This window comes from Sciurus vulgaris (genome assembly GCF_902686455.1).
Source record: "Sciurus vulgaris genome assembly, chromosome: 3".
In the NCBI taxonomy this organism is placed as follows: domain Eukaryota; kingdom Metazoa; phylum Chordata; class Mammalia; order Rodentia; family Sciuridae; genus Sciurus; species Sciurus vulgaris.
Window position 1 is genome coordinate 34,767,037 of NC_136463.1, and position 17,278 is coordinate 34,784,314.

At 36.2% G+C, this 17,278-nt stretch overlaps 1 protein-coding gene and 1 pseudogene across 2 annotated transcripts in view; one reads left to right on the top strand and one right to left on the bottom strand.

The window, feature by feature from the left end:
• PPM1E (protein phosphatase, Mg2+/Mn2+ dependent 1E) overlaps positions 1-17,278 on the top strand; it is a 160,366-nt gene that overhangs the window by 60,354 nt on the left and 82,734 nt on the right. The gene's annotated exons all lie outside the window — the stretch shown is intronic.
• The window catches only part of LOC306656368 (small ribosomal subunit protein eS27-like), a 32,783-nt pseudogene continuing 21,777 nt past the window's right edge, over positions 6,273-17,278 (bottom strand). The window contains exon 2 of the transcript XR_013767011.1: positions 6,273-6,689. The product of XR_013767011.1 is annotated as a small ribosomal subunit protein eS27-like (transcript). The remainder of the gene's footprint in view (positions 6,690-17,278) is intronic.

Below are 17,278 nucleotides of genomic sequence, written 5' to 3' on the forward strand. Positions count from 1 at the left end.
AATGATATCTATATCTATCTATTTGTATGTACTATTGTGAATTTTTGTGCCTTTAGAGGATTCTGTAGTATATCCACTGAGCCTCAATCTCAGTCCCCCAGCCCTTTTTAAAAATATTTTTTTTAATTATAGGTGGGCAAAATACCTTTATTTTATTTATTTATTTTTATGTGGTGATGAGGATCGAACCCAGTGCCTCACATGTGCTAGGCAAACATTCTACCACTGAGCCACAACCCCAGCCCCCACAGCCCTTTTTTTAAATTTTATTTTTATTTAAAGACAGGGTTTTGCTGAATTGCTTAGCGCCTCATTAAGATCCTGAAAGTGTCTTTGAACTTGCAATCCTCCTCCTGCCTCAGCCACTGGAGCCGCTGGGATTACAGGCATGCACAATATATATTACTTTACTCATTGCCTGTTTAGAACTTGGCTCTTGATGGTGTGCTAAATCAGTTAACACTCTGTCATCTACTTTCTGATTCATAAAACTCTGTTGCTTTTTTTTCCCTCCTTTCCTCTTCATCTTTTGGGATTTTATATTTCAAATTTGCTCTGGCTGTTGTTTTAGTAGGGTTTCTAGAAAGGGAGTAAGTTGAATGTACATGTTAAATCTGCCCCATTACTCTGGAAATCCTTAAAATCTTTTCTTTGATAGAGAAGCAGTAGTACACAGCAGTTGGGAGTGTGAGTTATACCCCTAGATTACTTGATGTTTGAACTCTGTCTTTATCAATGCAACTTTGTCACTTTCTAGCTAATATATTAATCTCTACATCCCTAATTTTTCTCACCTATAAAATGGAGATAATAATACCTACTTCATAAGGTGACCAGAGAATTAATTAATTAAAATCAATTTAAGGTAATTTAAGGTACTTTTAGAGCAATGCCTTGCAACATAGTCTTTAATAAATGTTGTTATTATCTTCTTTTTTCTTTGTTCTCTTTTCCTAGAACTCATGAGGTATCTATTCTTTCATAGTTCCCATCTGTGAAATAAATGGCATACACAGGCAGTTTGATTCCAGAGTCACGCCAGTTCTTTACATTCCTGGGGATTTTCATAGTCTCTGTTGAATAATTTAGCAATTCTATTTTAAATATCAAATACCTCTTTTGTGTCCTGGTTTTAATCTTTCCTCTGGTGATCCTTGGAATCTCTGCATAAGTATGTATGTTATTGTTTATTCTTTTCCTAGTGCTAGGGTTTGAACCCAGGGCCTCAGGCATGCTAGGATGGTGCTCTACCACTGAGCAACAGCCTCAGCCCTTGTGTTTATTTTGAACTGATTTAAAGCTCTGTAGGAATAAGACTTATTGTAGGTAAACCTCACTTTTGGGTGTTAGGATGGAGATATGGCATATGTCACTATGAAGAAGACTTTTTTCTAGGATCCTGTAATCCGTCCAGAAAAGATATTTCTGATTAATTAATTAATTAATTTTCAGTCCTGAGGAATGAACCCTGAATCTCACATATGTTAGGCAAGCACTCTACAACTGAACTACTTTTCCAGACCTCACATCTGTTTTTTGTTTTTTTGTTTTTTTTTTAATCTCAACCAGTGACCTTTTATCTAGAACACCTCTTTTCTTTTTTCGTGCTAGGGATCGAACCCAGGGATGCTCTACCTCTGGGCTACATCCCCAGCCCTTTTTATCAGGCTGGCCTTGAACTTTGAATCTTCCTGTCTCAACCTTCTGAGTTGCTGAGATTGCAGGTATGTCTTACCACATCCAGCCCCAGTACTTGTAAGTTCTGAGGTTTTTCCAAATTCATTGAATTTCTTCTATGTGTCCCTCTTTTGCAGTTCCCTGAGGTACAGCTTCCTTTGCTATGATAATCACTCCTCCATTTGCTCTCCCTTTTCCAAAATGAACTGAAGTATTTTATACACTGTAAAATATATTGTGTGCCTTGTTTTACATTCACTTTGTCTTTGAGTATTTAAACTTTTAAAATTATTTTGCTGTGGATGAAGGGCAGCAGACCTATAATCCTAATTACTCTGGAGTCTGAGGCATGACAATTGCAAATTTTAGGCCCATCTGGGCAATTTAGGGACACTCTAAATAAAATGTTAAAAAAAGAAGTGGGGATGTAGCTCAGATGTTAAAAAGAGGTGGGGATGAATGCTCCTGTGTTCAATACCTAGTACCATAAAAAATAAATTTGCTATTATTTTGTGTCAAAAAAAGAATTTAGGTCATATTTCCAGAATTCTGATCTTTTCCATGCATGTTTTAATACTTTTTCCTATATGTGTGTATATATTATGTACACACACATATACACATATGCATATAAATGTGTCAAACTTAAACACATGAAGCTATTATATATGAAATTTTTATTTCTAAAAGTTTTTAAAAGTAATCAGACTGCAAAACTTATGTTTTTCTTTTTGCTGTCTTTGTTTCTTTTTTGAAGGTTGTTGTGTTTTCCTTGTTTTGTGATGCTGAGATTGAACCGTAAACATTACTCATGCTAGGCAAACACTCTGTCAGAACTGCATGTCTAGCCCTGTTTTCTGTATTTGATATTTATTCAAAATTGAGATATTTAGCCCCAGACCATTTATTTTCACTGCTATATTCTATTGTTTGTACAATCTTTAATCTGTTTTCTTATCAATATCATTTTATTGTTCTAATTTGACATTACAATGTTGTAGTTAATATTTTTGTAAATGTTTCCTTATGAATACATATAAAGTTTCTTTTGTTATACTTGGGAGTGGATTGCTGGATGGAAACTATGCTTATCTTCAACTTTATTTTATAGGCCATACAATGTACCAGTTGTTCTAAGCATACTATTTTCTTAAAATATATTTTTAGTTGTAGATGGACACAATGCCTTTATTTTATTTATTTTTACATGATGCTGAGGATGGAACCCAGTGCCTCACACATGCTAGGTGAGTGCTCTACAACTGAGTCACATCCCCAACTCCTAAGTACATTATTCTTCAGTATCACTATAAGTATGGATTTAAATATATACATTACAACTAGCATATGAGGTAAATATTATCTTTCATATTTTACAAAGGAGGAAATTAAGGCACAGAGAGATTGTGACTTGCCCCAAATAATCACATAGGTAATAAATGGCATATGGAGGCAATTTGATTACAGTCATGCCAGTTCTTTACATTTTAGGAATATATGTCCATATTTTTCTGTTATATTCTCATCTAATTTATTTAATTCTTGTTTCTCAAAGTTTTATGTGGTTCAATCAATGGGAAAAGTATTAACTGGAAATATCATAATCAAAAAACATGACTTTTGGTGGCCTCAGTGGTACCTGCCTATCAGCAACTTGGGAGGCCCAGGCAGAAGGATCACAAGTTTAAGGCAAACCTGGGCAATTTAATGAGACCCTTTCTCAAAATAAAAAGGATCAGTGATGTAGCTCAGTAGTAAAACACGCCGGGGTTCAATCCCAAGTATTGCCAAAAAGAAAAAGAGAGAAAAGAAAAAAATGTGACTATGAGGACGGGAATTTAGCTCAGTGTAAGAACATGCGTTTAGCATGCAGAGAACTCTAGGTTTGATCCCCAGCACCAACCAAAAACAAGCAAGTGAATATGATCATCAAGATCCTTGGCTCTGAATGTTGTGGGGCACAACTTAAGAACAGACTGATCACCACTGAGAAGTCCAAATTTGAGAATCTTTATTAGCTGACTGGTTGACTGTCTCACACAATGCCCCAAAACTGCAGGGGTTTTTATACCATAAGTCAGTACATCAATCATGTATCTGTTGTTATCATTCAAAACTCAAACTAACATCATGAGATGTAAAATTATAAGCAGAAGAAGAGGGTCAAAATGACCTTAGTAGGGTACAAGTTAAAGAATGGTTACTAATGTCTACACAATCACTGTTGACATGGTACATTGTCTAAGAAAAATAGGAATCAAAAAGAGAACAATTTTACATTATATAAGAATTGCCACTTTGTGTTGCCAAACATGATATGCTAAGCCTCTGTTGTACAGAGGCTGGGTGTTCCTACAGGAGAAGCATTTCTTACATAACATGGAGTCTCAGGGTAAAATGGAGTCTGTTTAGTCATTGCCCATATAGCCTGGCCTATAACAGGAGTGCTTGACCACTGAGCCACATCCCCAGCCCTATTTTGTATTTTATTTAGAGACGGTCTCACTGAGTTGTTTAGTGCCTTGCCATTGCTGAGACTGGCTTTGAACTCGCAGTCCTCTTTCAATAGCCTCTTGAGCTGCTGGGATTACAAGCATGTGCCACTGTGCCTAACTCTTGATCTCTTGATGTTCATTCTTTCTGAGCAAATTATATATTTTTTTTTCTTTTTGGGGGGGGGCAGGGAGATAGGTGTCTCACTATGTTGTCTAAGCTGATCTCAAATTCCTGGGCATAGGCCATCCTCCTGCCTCACCCTTTCTAGTTGCTGGGACTGCAGATGCATAAGCAGCTTTATATTGCATTTTCTGATCTTGTAATTACTGAAGAATTTCTATCAATTAAAAAATGAATCTAAAAATCTTATTTTTGGATAACAGCTAAAAACTTCTATTTTATAATGTAGCTTAATATTCCAGCCAGATTATCATATTATACAATAATAAAAGTTAAGGAAGCTAGGGATTTTTTTTAGTGCTGAACTCAGGGCCTTGTACATGCAAGGCAAGCACTCTACCAACTGAGCTGTATCCCCAGCCCCTGAGTTGTATAGTTCTTGATTAGCATGTGTGAGACCTGTGATTCATTCCCAGCACTGGGGAAAAAAAAAATAAACGCACACACCAAATGGTAGAAGGTGAAGAAAGGAAAGAAAAAAATGAAAAAGTAATATATCTGTACATGGAATTATAGAAGTAGCTCTTCACCTATATGCATAGTTAAATGCTAGGTAGAAATTTGAGCTTTTGCTTTATGAGTATAAGAATTTTTTCATTCTCACTATTAAGATAGGATTTCAGTCATATTAGTTCAAAGTTTGCTATAGATCTTTGTGGGAGAAATAAAATGAAGGTGAATGTTTAGGATTTTTTTTGTTTTGTTTTGTTCCTTTTTCTATGTTTTTTTTTTTTTTTTTTTTTTTTTTTTTTTTTAGCTAAACCAGCTATATTGCATTTTGGTGGTGGATTTATGACATTAGGGATCATTAGGGTTCATATTATTAATTAATAAATAATAGCATTTATTTTGTTTTGTATTTTAAATAAAATATACCAGGGGTTGGGGATGTGGCTTAGTGATAGTGTTTGCCTGGTATGTGTGAGGCCATGGGTTCAAACCACAGAACTGCAAAAACTAAAAAAATAAAAAATGAAAGCACCAATTAAGTATCATTTATTTAGTCAAGCATGTGGGACGGGAAGTATTGCCTAAAGGAGATATCAGTCTGTCTATGGATAGAGCATTTAATGAGATTACCTTTTCTTTTTTTTTTTTTTTAATTTTTATTGTACACAAATGGGATACATATTGTTTTTCAGTTTATACATGAAGTAAAGGCATACCATTTATGCAGTCATACATTCACATAGGGTAATAGTGTTTGATTCATTCTGTTATTTCCCCCCCACCACCACTCTTTTCCCTCTACACAGTCCTTCCTTTCTCCATTCTTACCCTCCTCCCACCCTGAGATTACCTTCTCTTTCTACTCCTTCACATATTTTGTTTGCAGTTTCTAAATTCAAATTATAAATTTATCTTAAGTACACTTATTATAATGATGACATTCTTATTGAAATCACCATAAAACCATCATTGTTTTGCTCCTAAGATAACTTTTTAAATATCTAAAATGCCCCTATTTTAGCTAGGCACGGTGTTGTACCCCTGTAACCCTAGCTACTTGGGAAGCTAAGGCAGGAGGATCACACACAAGTTTGAGGCCAGCCTCAGCAACTTAGTAAGGCCCTAGTAACTTAGCAAGACTTTGTCTCACAAAAAAAAACAGTAAAAAGTTCTTCGTATGTAGATCAGTGGTAAAGTGCTCCAAGTTCAATTCCCAGTACAAAAAAAAAAAGGCAGTTATTTTCAAAAAAGAAACTAATCATTTTGTAAAGGGCTTTGCAAAACACCAAAAAAAGAAAGAAAAGAAAAAAAGGGGAAAAGAGCAAATGTTAAACAATGAAAAATGTTTAAACAGCAAGGCACTAAGCAACTCAGTGAGACCCTAATTCTAAATAAAATACAAATAGGGCTTGGAGTGACTCAGTGGTCAGTGCCCCTGAGTTCAATCCCTGTTAAACCCAACCCACACCCCACACCCCACAAAAAATTGAAAACATAAATCCTGTTGTCATGTTTAGTTGGATAACATCACTATTTATATAAGAAAGAAATAGAATTTTTTTTCTTTTTTTAATATCCAAAATGTGTTTATTGGGATGTTTTCCCACTTATCTTGATTCAGGCTGCTTTTAGTGCTGCTTCCTCCTGAAGGAACATCCTTCTGTAAGTCTCGCTTTTCCTCACGTAGGCTGGCAGAGAACAGTTGAACAGCCAACACACAAAACTACTGTTTGTGCATGGCTAAAATATGTCGTGATTTTATAGCATCCTGGGCATTTCACATCCATGAAATAGGAATTGGGGCTGTATACCAGGCGCTTCTTCTTGTGTTTCCTCTTCTCCTCTTCTGGAGAGGGTTGAAGGAGATCTTTCGCAAGCAGGGAGAACTCACCCCTTGCTGCCCCTGACGTCTGCGTAGCTGGGCCGCCATCTTATCTCCTCTCTGCTCCAGTCTATGCGGGTGACCCGTGGGCCACTGCGGTCCCAGCAGTTAAGGTCCTAAGAAGTGCAGAGGGTTAATGAGCACCCTCTATGATCCAAAATCAGCTTGAGGGGAGCGTGGGGACAGAAGAGCTAGATCTCCTCCCAAATCTGGACGAAGGAACTCACAGGCATGTTGTCATGGGGAGGTCATCACTGCAGGAAAGGCTAAAATTATTTCTTATAAATTAAATCTGACTGAATTATCCAACTTTATGAAATGGAGACTTACGCCAGGCACAGTGGCACATACCCATAATCCTAGGGGCTCCAGAGGCTGATGAAGGAGGATTGCAAGTTCAAGGACAGCCTCAGCAATTTAGTGAGATCCTGTCTCAAAATGAAAAGGACAAGGGATGTAGCTTAGAGGTAGAATGCTCCTGGTAGAATGCTCAGAACTGCATACACATGCACACAAAAGTGGAAAAGAATGTGTTTTCCTTCCTTTCCTTACTTTGTCCTCTCCAACCCAAAAGTAATGCAAGAATATAAAAATTTTTAAAAAGAAAACAAATAGGAAGATGGTTCCACCTAATCTCTAGTTTATTGTGGCCATAACTAGAATCCTTTTTGAACAAATTCACATATTTCCTTAAAGTCAGATACTGTTATGACTTCTTGGTCAAGCTTGTGCATGAGAGTCTGAGCTGGTTTTGAGTACCTTAAATCAAGCTTCCCAGGTGTTCCATGTAGCCATTTTCCTCTGAGATCTTGCCTCTTGAGGATCTTAGCCAAGGAGCAGGATTTAGGTCACTGTTGTCCTTGGTATTGCTGAACACTTTCCAATCTAGGAAGTTTGGTTTAGGAGACTCTTTCCCAATATTCCTTACAGTTCTCAAAGGCTTTGCTTTTATCTTAGACTTTCTGATAGTCAGAGTTAGAAGGCAGAGTATCCAAAAATAACTCAGTAACTCAGGTGGTTTATAAATAATGGAGCCCAAAGACTTGGATACCTCTTTAGGGAATGAAAAGGGAAAAAATGAATGGAGAACAAAAATCAAAATTTTAATAAATTGCTCTGCCACTCATACATAAACACACCACTCCTCCTCTTGGCCTACTCCTAGCTTCTGAATTCAAATTTTATTGAGCACTGAGAGGAAATAGATGAATCTGTATTTGTAATTGAGACCTGAATAATAAAATGAGTAACTCAGATAGTATGTTTATTTCTTACTTGTGAAAGCCAGAGTAAAGCATAGTATTATCTAGTGTCTCTCCATCCCCATTATTTAAAAAAATGATCTAATCTTTCTCATGTAAAATGCAGCATTACTGAGGACATTCAGTAATGTAGTCATTAGGGAATACCAACTGTGCACCATGGCATGTATCTAATACTGGCTGTTGGGAAGGCTGAGGCAGGAAGATTGCAAATTCAAGGCTATGCTGAGCAACTTAGCCAGATTCTTTCTCAAAAAAAAAAAAAAAAAAAAAAGTGCTGGGGGTCCAGGTGCAGTGCACACACCTGTAATCCCAGCAGCTCAGGAAACTGAGGCAGGGGGATGGTAAGTTCAAAGCCAGTCTCAGCAACTTAGCGAAGTCCTGTCTCAAAAGGTAAAAAGGGCTGGAGATGTAGCTCAATGATTACGTGCTCCTGGGTTCAGTCCCTGGTACCAAAAAAGGGCTGGGGATTTAAAAAAGAAAACGAAAAGGACTGGGGATATAGCGTAGTAATAAAAGTGCTTGCGTAGTATGCGTAAGGCCCTGGGTTCAATTCTTAGTACTGGGGGGGAAAAGTAATAATGTGCCAGAGATCTATAAGGAATCATAACGTGAAATCTGATAGTATTGTTGTGACTTTTACTTGAATTTGAAATATTTTCAAAAATGCTCAACAGTCATTATTGAGATCCTATGCTGTTGTAAAAGCTGAAGTGGGGAAGAAAGTTAAAGATGATATGTCCTTCCTTACCTCAAGGATCTTGCAGAATAGTAAAAATATATGTGTAAATCAATACATATAAAATAATAAATGAAAAGGATGCTATGAAAGTTATAGAAGTGAAAGAAAAGGAGTCAAAGGAGGCTTCTTGAAGAAGGTCATTTTTTAACTGAGCTTTTAGGGCCAGGTAAGTGTTAACTAACTGAAGAAGAAAAGAAGGGAGGTTCCAGATGAAGAAATAGCATCTGTGAGGTTATATTAACATAAAACAACATAACTCATAATAATGGCTACCTTGACTCTGTAAGTAGTTGCATATGACTGGAGCAAAGGGTATATGGGAAGAATGGATTGAAGGCAGGCAACATGAGCCAGATGTGCTTCGTTAAGGTACTCGGGGGTCTTTTGCCATCTGCTTTGCCATCTGAAGACATTAGAGAAATAAAAGATGGAAGAAATGTATTTTAATTCTTCCCTTTACTTTTTATGTTGTGCTGAGGATTGACTCCAGTGCCTCACCCGTACTAGGCAAGTGCTCTACCACTGAGCTATAATCCCAGCCCAACAAGAAGTTTTAACAATAGTAAATACATATGCCCCAAACATGGGTGCAGCTAATTACATAAAATACACACTACTTGAATTAAAGCCTCAGGTAGACCCCAGTACAATAATTCTGGGTGATTTTAACACACATGTCACCAATAGATAGGTCATCCAGACATAAACTCAGTAAAGACTCTTTTAACCTGAAACATATTATAAATTAAATAGGCTTAAAAGATATCTATAGAATATTTCATCCAACAAGTGTGGAGTACACTTTCTTCTCAGCAGCTTATGGAAACTTCTCCAAAACCGACCATGTTTTAGGCCACAAAGCAACTCTTAGCAAATACTAAAATTTTTTTAAAAATTAGATTCTTTGCACCAGGTGCGATGGCACTTGCCTGTAATCCTGCCTGAGGCAGGAGAATCACAAGTTCAGGGCTAACCTCAGCAACTTAATGAGACTCTGTCTCAAAAAAAAAAAAAAAAAAAAAGAAAAAGAAAAAAAGAAGGGCTGTAGATGTAGCTCAGTGATAAAGTGCCCCTGGAGTTCAATCCCCAATACCAAAATAAATATATTTTTAAAAATAAAAGATAAGTTCCTTGCATCTTATTAGATCATAATAGAATGAAAGTAGAAATAAACATAAAAACCCTACAGAAACTATATAAAAACATGGAGATTGAATGATACATTTATGAATGATGAATAGGTTATAGAAGAAATTGGGGAAAATTAAAAAATGAGAGGAGTGATACAACATACTAGAACCTCTAGAACACTATGAAGGCAGTTCTAAGAGGAAAGTTTATAGCTATGAGTTTGTACATAAGAAAATCAAATATCCCAAATAGCCTAATGATGTATCTCAAAACCCTTGAAAAAGAACAAAACCAATTTTAAAACCAGTAGAAGGAAGGTAATAATTAAGACCAGAGCCAAAATCAATGAAATTGTGAATAAAAGCAATACAAAAGATCAGTGAAAGGAAGAGTTGATTCTTTGAAAAGATAAACAAAAATTGAAAAGTCCTTAGCCAAACTACCAAAAGAAAAAGAAGGCCCAATTATAGAATTATTGATGAAAAAGGAGAAATTAACACAGATATCACAAAAATTAAGTGGAGCATTAGGAACTATTTTGAAAACTTATATTTCAAATTATTGGAAAACCTAGAAGAAATAGATACATTTATAGACACAAACATACAACCTACCAAAATTGAATAAAGAGGACATAGAAAACCTAAACATACCAATAACTAGCAATGAGATAGAAGCAGTAATAAAATCCTTTCAACAAAGAGAAGCCATGACCAGATGGAATCTCTGAATTCTACCAGAGCTTTACAGAAGAACTATATCCTATTGCTCCTCAAGTTATTCCATGAAATAAAAAGGGATGGGACATTTCCAAATCCATTCTATGAAGCCAATATCATACTCATATTAAAACCAGATAAGGACACATCAAGGAAAGAAAACTATAGACCAATACCCCTGAAAAACTTAGATACAAAAATCCTTAATAAGTCAGGCATGATGGTGCACACCTGTAACCCAGCAACTTGGGAGGCTGATTCAGGAGGAAAACAAGTTCAAGGCCAGTCTCTGCACATTAGTGAGGCCCTAAGGAATTTAGTGAGACCCTATCTCAAAAGAATTCTAAAAAGAATTGGGAATGTAGCTTGGTAGTAAAGTATCCTTGGGTTCAATCCCAGTATCAAAAAAAATCTAAAATTCCTAATAAAATAATAGCAAATCATATTCAACAATGTATTAAGAAGATTGTACATCATAATCAAGTTGATTTTATCCCGGAGACATCTAAAATATGCACTGTTTATCACATAAATAGAATTATGGAACAAGACAAGGATGTCTTTCTTCTCTTACCACTCCTATTTAATATAGTACTAGAAATTATTACCCCATATTACCAGAGCATTTAGGCAAGAGAAGGAAATAAAAAGGATAAAAATAGCAAAGGAACAAGTCAAATTATCACTGCAGATGACATGATCTTAGAAGATCCACAAAGCTCCACAAAAAGACTGCTATTGCGAATAAATTCAACAAAGTAGCAGGTTACAAAATTAACATACAGAAACCAATAACTTTCCTATATACCAACAATGAATCTGCTGAGATAGAAATCAGGAAAACAATTCCATTCACAATGGCCTTAATAAAATACCTAAAATCTAACCAAGGTGGTGAAAGACATCCATAATGAAAACTATAGAACATTGAAGAAAGAAATTGAAGACATAAGAAAATGGAACGACCTCCCATGTTCATGGATAGGCAGAATTAATGTTAAAATGGCCATGCTGCCTAAAGCAGTATACATTTTCAATGCAACATCCATCAAAATACCAATGACGTTTATCAGAGAATTAGGAAAACGGCATAAAATTCATTTGGAAGAATAAAAGATCCAGAATAGCCAAAGCAATTCTAAGCCAAAAAAGCAATGCTGGAGGCATCACAATACCTGACTTCAAATTATAATACAGAGATATAGTAACAGAACTGCATGGTACCAGCATAAAAACAGACATGTAGACCAGTGGTACAGAATAGGAAGACACAGAAAACCCCACGCATCTACAGTCGTCTGATACTTCACAAAGGTGCCAAAAATACACATTGGTGAAAAGACATCCTTTTTAACAAATGGTGCTGGGAAAACTGGTCATCCATATGCAGCAGAATGAGACTAGACCCTTATCTCTCACCCTGCACAAAATTAACTCAAAATGGATCAAAGACCTAGGAATTAGAAGGGAAACTATGCAACTTCTAGAAAAAAAAAGGTCAACCTCCAGCATGTAGGCACAGGCAGTGACTTTCTCAATAGGACCCCTAAAGCTCAGGAAATAATGACAAGAGTTAATAAATGGGATGGTATCAAAATGCTTCTGAACAGCAACAGGAAGAATTAATGTGAAGAGAGAACTTACAGAATGGGAGAAAATCTTTGGTAGCTACTCTTCTGACAGAATTAATATCTAGACTACATAAAGAATTTTAAAAACAACACAAAAAAATAAATGGGCAATGAATTAAACAGACACTTCTGAAAAGAAGTATGTAAAAATGTTCAATGTCATTAGAAATAAGGAAAGTGCAAATCAAAACTACACTGAGACTCCATCTCACAACAGTCAAAGTGGCAGTTATCAAGAATACAAACAGTAAGCCAGGCACGGTGCCCCATGCCTGTAATCCCAGTGGCTTGGGAGACTGAGGCAGGAGGATTGTGAGTTCAAAGCCAGCTCAACAACTTAGGCCCTAAACAACTCAACATGATCCTGTCTTTAAATAAAATATATAAAATGGCTGAGAATGTAGCTCACGTTGAGTACCCCTGGGTTCATTTCCCAGTACCAAAACAATAGCACCAACAATAAATGCTGGATGGGTTGTGGAAGAAAAGGAACACTTTTGCACTGTTGGTGGGATTGTAAATTATTACAACCACTATGGAAAATCAGTATGGAGGTTCCTCAGAAGACTAGACCTGGAACCACCATGTGATACGTGCATACATCCATGTTTATTGTAGCACAATTCACAATAGCTAAACTATGGAACTGGCTTAGGTGTCTGTCAGTAGATGGATAGATAAAGAAAATGTGGTATATGTGGACAATGGAGTTTTATTTAACCACAAAGAAAAATGAAATTATGTCATTTGCAGGAAAAATGGATGGAGAATATTATGTTAAGAGAAATAAGCCAAACTCAGAAAGTAAAGGGCCATATATTTTCTCCCATATGTGGAATCTAGAGTGGGAAAAGGAAAAGAAAGTTGAATGGATGATTGCATGAAAAACAAAGATCAGTAGACTAGAAGAAAGGGACCAGGGGGAGGGAGAGGAAAGGGAAAGGGAAATACTGGCAATTATATTGATACATTGTGTGCATGTACTAATATATAACAACAAATCCCATCATTATGTATAACTATAATGTACCAATAAAAAACGTGGAAAAACAAATCTGTAGTATTATCCCTTCTTTAAGTGCCTTTAGATAGTTGTTAATCAACAGAGAATCCTGTTATAAGAATAACAGAACATACTTTTTACTTTTCCACACTGAAAACCCTAAAGAGAGAAAAAAACACACAGGGATTCCTGTACCATCTAATTTACCTGGTAAAGAAAAATTGGTTATTTTTCTCTCATATTTTGAAACTGTATCTGTTTTTATGCCATCTCCTGTTGGTCTCCAAACACTACTTTATATTCTCTGCTTGACTTGTTAGGATGAAGGGAACTTCCCCTTAATGCTCTGAAGGTTTGATAATTTAATCTGTTGACATAAACTGATAACAGATGAACAGAAAAAAAGCATACAAATTTATGTTCATGTTCTTGGGATCTACACAAACTATGAGACTCAAAGAAGAGCTAGATGGTTGGAGTTTATTTTTAAATCTTTTTTTTCCCCACTTTATTACAGCATCCATAGATTTGGAAATCTTTCCAAGTCATGCAAAGAAAGTGAATGAAGTTTTCAGTAACTTCAATATTTAAAGCTTTGCATTTGATTCAGTGACATATTGAGTGTTATTTAAAATTTTTATGTTTTTTTTTGTACATGACAGTAGAATTCGTTTTGATATAATTATATAGGCATGGGATATTTTTATTCTAATTAGGACCCCAGTCTTGTGGATGTACCCAATGGTGAAATTCACTGTCATGTATTTATATAAGTACACAGGAAAGTTGTATCAGATTCATTCCACTGTCTTTTATATTCATAATCTCCAGATCCATTCATTTACCAGTGAACGTTATTTTTTAAATAAAGTCATTCTTCTTTATGGTTGAGTAATACTCCTTGTGCATATATGCCACATTTTAAAAAGTTTTAAAATTTGTTCTTTTTAGTTATATATGACAGTAGAATGTATTTTGATATACATATATGGAGTGTAACTTCCCATTTTAAAAAAAAATTTATTTATTTATTTATATGTGGTGCTGAGGGTTGAACCCAGTGCCTCACACGTGCTAGTAAGTGCTCTACCACTGAGCCACTACCCCAGCCCTAACTTCCCATTCTTGTCGTTGTACATGATGTGGAGTTACACTGGTCGTGTATTCATATATGAACATAAGAAAGTAATGTCTGATTCGTTCTCTGTCTTTACTATTCCCGTCCCACATCCCTTCCCTTCATTCCCCTTTGTCTAATCCAAAGTACTTCTTCCCTACCCACCCCCATTGTGTGTTAGCATCTGCATATCAGAGAGAATGTTCAGCCTTTGGTATCCTAGGTTTGGCTTATTACACTTAACATGGTAGTCTCCAGTTCCATCCATTTACCAGCAAATGCCATAATTTCATTCTTCTTTTGGCTAAATAATAGTCCATTATGTAATATATACCACATTTTCTTTATCCATTTACTTGTTGAAGGGCATCTAGTTTGGCTCCATAGCTTAGCTATTGTGAATTGTGGCTGCAGCACTCAGTGTGCTGATTTTTAACTCCTTTGGATTTATACCAAGGAGTAGGACAACTGAGTCAAGTGGTAGTTCCATCCCTAGCTTTTTAAGGAATCACTATATTGCTTTCCAGAGTGGTTGCACCAATTTGTAGACCAGAAACCCTGCACCAACTACAATTTTTTAAAATTAATATTTTTATATTTAAAATATTTATTTGTTTATTTATTTATAGCACTGGGGATTGAACCCAGGGGCATTTATTTATATGTGGTGCTGAGGTACAGCCCCATCCCTTTTTACATTTTTATTTCAAGACAGGGTCTCTATAAGTTGATGAAGGTTTCACTGAATTGCTCAGGCAGGCCTCAAACTTTCTATCCTCCTGCATCAGTCTCTAGGATTACAGGCATGACCCACTGCCCCTGGTATTTGAAGTTGAAATAGCACTCTGAGTTGCCAAAAGAAATAGGGGTTTGGGATCCCAGGGAGAGGTAGCAACAGATTATGGAAGGTTGAGGGAAGGAAAGAAATGACAACAAAGTCTGTCTCATTATGCAAGTAAAAATGCATTTTTTCTGTTCAGAAGAATAGATGGTTGTCTTTTAAATTCTATAATTAGGTCAAAATGTTACTTAAAATTACAGTGTAAAGTACAATAAAGGAAATTGAGGTATTGACATTTCTTGATAAGCAAGCAGGTGTAAAATTTGCATTCCCCAAATCTTAGTGCCTCCCCTTTTTAATGACTTTCTTTGTAATGACTTGTTACTCAACATATGCCTTTTGCCACATGGCAAGAAGCAAACAATAATGATCACTTAAAACTTTATAGTGTTTCGGGCCTGGGGATGTAGCTCAGTGGTAGAGTGCTTACGTAGCATATGGAAGGCTCTGGGTTTGATCCCTAGCCCCAACCCAAGAAGCCAAAACAACACCACAAAAATCCTTTATAGTTTTACTACATAAAATATAACCTAGTTCCCCACCCAACACCACCCCTGTACTGGGAACTGAACCCAGGGGCAGTTTGTCACTGAGCTACATTACTGGCCCTTTTTATTTATTATTTTGAGATAATGTCTCACTAACATTGCCCAAGCTGGCCTCAAGTTTGCAGTCCTTCTGCCTTAGCCTCTAGAGTTTACAGGTATATGCCACTCACCCCAGCTGGTTTTATTATTATATATTTAAACCACAAGAATATAAACCTTTCTAGAAAAGAAGGAGGTGATTATTAACTTTTAATAATTATGAGAAAGAGATGTCATACAGGTGAGTTGGATTCATGTATATCCAACTGATTTTATTTCCCCCTTTTGTATTGGCCAACTACTATGTATTACATGTTACAGATCAACCTAAATTTGCCTCTTTAGAAATGTAATTGTTTATCTATACTTAACACGGATTTACTTCCTTCCCTCACATAAGAAAGAGCAATTTAACTGCTGTAAACAAAGATCATCTTAGCCCCAACTCTTTCATACTACTAAAATATTACGTTTTTCCAAAGATATTGTCATTACCAGAAAATACCCCACCTCAAAGTTACTAATGCCTCCATCTAACTCAACCACAACTTTGTATCCTCCAATTTAATTTGTTCAAATATACAATTACAATACTTCTTTAACTTCATTAACTTTCATTCTGTTGATATCCTTTTATTTTTACTTCCAGATTTATCCAACTTAGATTTTGCCATTCTTTATTACAGTCATGCACATCAAGTCCTTTGTGCTTCTTTCCTTCAATACAGTCTGCCTACCCAAATCTAGCTCTCTGCTTTTTCTGATCCTGCTTGTGCTAGGACTGTAACTTGGCTGTTAATTCGGAAACTGGCATGGGGTGATGGGGATGAAGAAAAGACAGACACACATGGAGGATGACTCACCCAGGGCTAGCTCAACACATTTATTATATAGGTTTTGCCATCAAAAGGTTATTTGTGAGAAAGTTTCAGAAAAGCAGACAGACTTGAAGTTGCAGTGAAATGTGTGAGACATTGAGGTCATCTTGTTATGCCCAGAATTTTCTATATCCAGGAGTTTCCTGAGCTCAAGATTCCGACTGATAAAGCTCTGCGCCTTTACATGTAACCTTCTCTGGCCTGCATCACCGTGGCAACTGGGCCATCTTAAATGTAACTTTTGCTCAGGAAGTTCCCAGCACAACGCAGCCATGAGACAGTGAGAAGCCATGATTCAAATAACCGTGTTCTATGTGCGTGCAAACAATTGAACATTTCTAAAGAAAAATCCCATGGGGTCACGAAAATCATGCTATACAACCTCAACCCAATAGTCATTTTCTCCAGTAAATTCACTATCCTATGCTTCATTTTCTATTTGATACGTGTTTAGACCTCCTAATGTCTTCTCCTCCTTCTGTCCTGCAGTTTGCCTCATAATTCCTAGAAAAATAAGAGTTATCAAATAAAAATTTCTCTCCTTGCAAGACAGCTTTTAAAATTTTTTTTAGTTGTAGATGATCACAATACCTTTATTTTATTTATTCATTTTTATGTGGTGCTGATAATTGAACCCAGTTCCTCACACATGCTAGGCAAGCAGTCTACCACTGAGCCACAA